Here is a 6,000-nt window from a genome sequence, read left to right as displayed (position 1 = left end):
CCAGGAACCAGGATGAGGCCTGGGGCTTGCTGTAAAGAGCTTCAGACTCAATGGTCTGCTATGGCCTGCCTGGCCCTGAGATCTCAGGATCAATTCTTCCTGCTTGGTGCTTCTGCCTCTTTACCTCAACAGGACAGACAAGCACTTCTTAGAAAGCTGTAGAAATGGATTGGAGGTAGGGAGAAGAATCTGCTCTATATAAACACCACGGCTTCTAGCTGCACAATTCCCGAATTCCAAAGGTCTCTTGCCAACTTAATTTTCCCTTCCCACATGCAGAGCCTTTGTCTCTCAACGCTGTACAACCTTAGGACTCTTCTCTCATCAGGGGACGGTGGGGAAAAAAGATTCTTTTCTCACCAAACATTCCCGAGCCACTGCAAGTATAGGCACAGGGAATCCTTCAGAAACAAAGTCCTTGAGAAAACAACTTTTGCTGAGATATCCATGCAAATAGGTCTCTGGTAAAGAGCCCTTCAAAAAGGAAGGCTGGCCAGTGCAAAGGGCTTGAGCTGGGGGAGTCTGACTCAAATTTAGAAACAACAAGGATACCGAACTAGGTTGAGTGAGGGGCTGAGACTGGGAAAGGACAGGAAGGTCTGCTTGAGAAAGGTGTCAAAGGTGACCAGAAAACCTTACTTGTGCCCTCAAAGAAAACAGAGCCACCAGGAACTTCTCAGCAAAAAGAATCACACAATTCAATTTGTAGATTTAGCCTTTGGCAGTCAGGTGCAACACAGACTCCTGGGGCCACAAAGACAGATGTGGAAACAGGTGTGAGGGACTGAGTTGTCTAGGGGAGAAGTTGATCATAGCTTGCCTTGGGTGAAATGAGTGTCAACTGCACACCTGCTTAAGCTCGGGAACTGGATTGCAGGGCAGGTTAGCAAACATCCAAGCTTCTGCTAGAAAAGTATCTGGAGGTCAGGAACAATGTTGTTGCTCTGTCACTCTATACAGGGAGTTCTGGCATCTGCCCAGTATATGGGTTCTCCTCCCATATACCCTCATTTCTGCCAGCGTGTGGGGCAGAACAATGGTTTGGTACCTCATGCACACCAGTCAGGGAACAGGCCCATTCTTGAGCCTTTCATATCTTATCTGGGTGCTGCAGATTGTGTGTGTGTGTGTGTGTGTGTGTGTGTGTGTGTATGCGTGTGCACACTCATGCACACTTGTGCATGCAAAAATACACAAGAATACCAGGTCTGTATATATACATGTGGGCAGGCCTCAAGTCACACGCAGGCAACTGTTGTATGCCAGTAAAGATACAGGGGCCAGCCGGGCGGTGGTGGCGCACGCCTTTAATCCCAGCACTCGGGAGGCAGAGGCAGGCGGATCTCTGTGAGTTCGAGGCCAGCCTGGTCTACAAGAGCTAGTTCCAGGACAGGAACCAAAAGCTACGGAGAAACCCTGTCTCGAAAAATCAAAAAAAAAAAAAAAAAAAAAAAAGATACAGGGGCCTTTTCCCCTTAAAGCTTTCAGAAGAGAAAAGTAAAACTTTCCGTGCCTTCCTCCTGCTGCCTGCGACCCTTCCCTAGAGGAAACTAAGCTTATTTTAATGCCATTAAAACCTCAGAGGATCTGTTCCAAATTAAAGAAACACTCTTGCAGATGCGCTTGTGAGCACTGTAGACAGAGACCATTCATATGTACACTCATGTCATGGTCTGCGCTGCCTTGCCTGACAGAGATGAGAATGGGAAATGGGAAGGGAGGAAACAGAACCTTTGTTGGAGAGAGAATGGAGGCAGCAGGCACTGACTGATGGGCAGAGAAGAGGGCCCGAGGCCTTCTTTGGCTGGGGTGTGGGTGTCCCTGGGGAGGGTGCCAATGAAAGGGGGCCTGTAGAGGGCACCATACAACAAGGGGGACTTTGGGACCACTTTCCCATCTTCCTTCTCAGTCTGAAATTCCAGTTGATTCTTGCCAAAAATATGGGCTCCACTTGACTCTCTATGAAAGCTTTCACCCCATCAGGTGGGCCTCAGGCACAGTACAGAAGCTAGACAGAAGCTGAAGCTTGGTTGGGGGAAAAGATAGACTTGTGAAAATTCAAAGTCGAGCATCCCCTCCCCAGCGGCCCTCTGAGTGGGCACGCTTGTGTTCCAGTCCTGGCGCCCGCGTCTCTAGCTCCAGACACATGTGACTCAGCCTTGTTGGCCTTGCCAAGAAGTCTAGACCCGAGAGCCTCCCTGTGGAGGGGGTGATGCTGCCGCTGCTGCTGTTTCCTTACCGACCTCGGCTAAGCACTATGCATGTGCAGCTGTGCACCTTATCCCCTGTTTTAGCATTCACAGGCACAGCAAAGGGGGCTGCTTGGAGTTGTGTGCTTGAGTGCAACAGTTCACAGGGGCTCAGCCCCTGCCCTAAACTGTTAGGCCTGGGGAAGAAGGACACACAGTCCTTGTTCCCCACTCCTCATGGCTATTCCGACTACCAGTTCATGGGGACTAGGTGCACTCTTCGGGTATGCATGCAACCTCACAGACTGTTCGCACCTGAAGAAATGCTGGGCCCACCCTAGAGACTCTTGCTGGCCTCAGGACTGGTCTGGAACCTCATTGGAGTCCCAACTTGGGCTATCCTCAACCTGACCTCATTGCTGCAACCTCATTTCTTCCCCTGAGACAAGCACATGTGTGGGCATGCCCACACTCTCAGGACTCTACTTACTGTTTTTTTTTCTTTTTGTCTTTTCTTCCTTCCCTTTCTTTTCTTTTCTTTTCTTTTTTGTTTTTTGAGACAGGGTCCCTCTGTAACCCTGGCTGTTCTGGAAACTCACTCTGTAGACCAGGCTGGCCTCAAATTCATAGATCCACCTGCCTTTAATCCCGAGTGCTGAAATTAAAGGCGTGTGCTACTACACCATGTTTGCTGTTTCTTTGAGTCTGAATTTGGTTTCCATGGTCCTTCTTGGGAAGCTTCAGGGATAGAAGATCTGTCTGGGAGTGGACATTGCCTTGGTCCCTTGAAGGCTTCTGAGCTATCCTAACATGCCAGCATCTTTGTAGAGCAGCTCTGCTTCAGGAGGACCTATTGCTACTATTTCCTGACAGAGGCAGAAGAAGCCGGTCTACCTTTTTCAGTCTCCTTTCTTAGGAGTGTTCCACTGGGGGGGGGGGGGGGAGGGGGCGGGTCCCATCTAAGGTTTCCATAGGATCCTGGGTCTAATAATGAAAGCAACATGAGTGCTACAAGGCATTGTCTTGTCCCAATATCCCCCAGGGTCAGCCCAATGCTCTGAGGCAAGAATGCCTACTCCAGGAGCCCAACTGCACAAGTAGAAGACTCTCATATGTCTCCACAGCCTGCCATCTCATCCCTTGAACTGTGGGGCTAGTGCTTGTCAACTGTTCTCCTTTTCCAACCTATATGCCAAACACTGACACATGGCTTTAGGAGCTTCTGCAACCCATGGCCAAGTGTTCCTCATGACTTCCTATAAATCCTAGTTCGGTCCAAGGCTTCCCACCCTGTCTCTAACCACCCCCTCACTGCAGACCTTAGGGTCTTTTAGCTCCATCACAGTGGACTCTTGATGCCTCATCTCTATCCCATCTCCCTAATAGAATTCACATCTTCTAGGCAGGATTGCTCTTAGAGGTCTGCCTACCTTCCCCTCCTCCATTGTAGGAACCCATCCCCAAGTATCTACACATTTCCCCAGCACACACACCTCCCAAGATATACAGCACCCTTCCCCTCCAGCCAGTTAATGTATGAACAAAGCTTTTTTGGAGATATGCTTCTTTATGTTGAGCTCGAGTTTATGTTTCCAGAAGTTTCTACGACTGGTGCTCTTCTTTCCTGTTACTGAGTGGTCCCATGACTCTCTAGATTTCTGCCCCAGTTTCCAGTGGAGGATGGCTAAGAGGTACCATGACTAAATTGGAAGGCAGGCTGCCCTCTGCTGCTGTGGCCCTGGTGCAGGAAGTTAGCCTCCAGGGCTTCTGTAGATGGACTTTGCTTCTCCAGGCTGCACCAATCGCTCAGGCCCCACCCGGAGCTATACAGACAAAGCTGCTGAGCTGGGGAAAGACCTGCTCAGTGCCCTGGCTCCCTGGGACTGGGTGGAGAAGGAGGATTTTCTTCCAGAATACACAGGGGCTGGTTTCTTTTCCGTTCCTCAGGAGCAGAGGATATGGAGGGAGGGTGGAGGGAGGCAGTCGCACTGCAGTGGTTTCTCCCGCCAAATTCCCCAGTCCTAGGAAAGATCCACATGAAAAACCCACAAGAATTTGAATGTCTGAGTTAGGGTCATGATTGAAATAATTTTTCTAAAAAGAAAAGAAGAAATAACAAAATAGAAAAAGGCAGGAAAAAGTATAAAAACAAAAAATAAAAGGAAGAACAAGCACCCCAAAGCCCCCTCTACCCTTGTATTACAGAAACCTTGTAGAGGATAGAAAGAGGCCTTTAAAATACTTTGCTATGAACTGGGCCACTGAGCCAAGATGCTGGGCCTTCTCCCCAGATTTCTTCATCTCAAGTTGGGAGGATCCATGTTCTGTCCTCTGAAGAACGTGACTTTCCAAGTTATTAGTAAGGAATTAGACCTTGACTTTCGGTTAGCCCTAAACTCTTCCCTGCTCCCTCCTTCAAGGACTTCACTGAAAACCCTCTGCAGTCAGAGGGTTTCAGTACGCTAACAACACTCCCCCTCCTCAGCCCTCTGGTGTGCGCATGCATATATATGTGGGGGTATGGGGAATCTAGAGGCTGGACATTGATGTTGGGCTTCTTTTTCAGTTGGTCTTTACCTTATTTGTGAATGATTCTTTTTATGTCTATGCACCATATGCATACAGTGCCCAGTTCTTCTGGAACTGGATTTACAGATGGTGGTGTGCTGCCATGTGGGTGCTGGGAACTGAACCTGGGTCCTCTGAAAGAGGAACAGCAGTGTTCTTAATGGCCGAGACATCTTTCCAGCCTTCCATCTTATTTTTTGAAACAGGGTCTCTCACTGAACTGAAAGCTTATCAATTGGCTGGAATCATCTTCTCATAGCTGGGCTTACATGTATGCTCCTTATCCCAATTTTAAAAACAAACACGGATTGAGTCATCTCCCCAGACTCTATGCCTCTTTTGGTTTGTTTCTTTGTTTATGGAGCACAGTCTCAAGTAGTTCAAGGTGGACTGGAACTTACTATGTAGTTGAGGTTGCCCTTGTATTTGTGATCCTTCTATGTGCACATGGAAGCTCTGGGACTGCACGCATGTGCCTCATACCTCATTTTTTCTTGCTTCTTGATCTCCCTTCATGATTCCTCTTTGAGGAGATGGCATTACAACGCACAGAGGACGTGCACATGAGTGCAATAGATGGCTTCTGGATCTTAACTCCTGAGCAACAATCACCCTTCAATTCCTTCTTGCCTTATCCAATCACCTGATCCCGGGTTGAAATCATAGCAAACTGTGTTTTTGGAGTTCTAGGAATAAGGGGGCTGACTACTATTTCTCTAAATATGTTGAGCTTGAAAGGCCAGAGATAGATTTTTAACTGGACAGGATAGGCATGAGGCACAAGAGCATCCACGAAAGCCAAAACTAGGAAGGTGTGTGAGACCCAGCATGATGCTAATATGAGCACTTACAGGCACCGTTAACGTGTCAGGCTCAGCCTTAGGAATTTCATAGAAAGTATTGCCTCTTGTCATTCTCTTTAGTAAACTAACGAGACAAGCAGTCTCATTATCCAACCTTTATCCAAGGGTAAGGGCGCACAGAGAAGTTAGGTAACTGGCTCAAAGTTATCCAATTTTCTGTGTGTGATGGTGCATGCCTGTCATCACAGTGCTTTGGAGGCTGAGGCAGGGGGATCACAAATTTGAAGTCAGCCTAGGCTACAAATCCTGATTCAAAAGCCCCCAAACAAAACACGCAACACAAACAAAAACAAAAGTTATACAGCTAGTGAGTGACACAGTCAGATTCGAATTTAAGAACTTTCCCACTGACTTCGTGTGCCAAGGAAACAAGATGGATT

This window comes from Microtus oregoni, unplaced genomic scaffold (genome assembly GCF_018167655.1).
Source record: "Microtus oregoni isolate MIOR12 unplaced genomic scaffold, Mior012 000067F_001, whole genome shotgun sequence".
In the NCBI taxonomy this organism is placed as follows: Eukaryota; Metazoa; Chordata; class Mammalia; order Rodentia; family Cricetidae; genus Microtus; species Microtus oregoni.
This window is presented reverse-complemented; position numbering follows the sequence as displayed.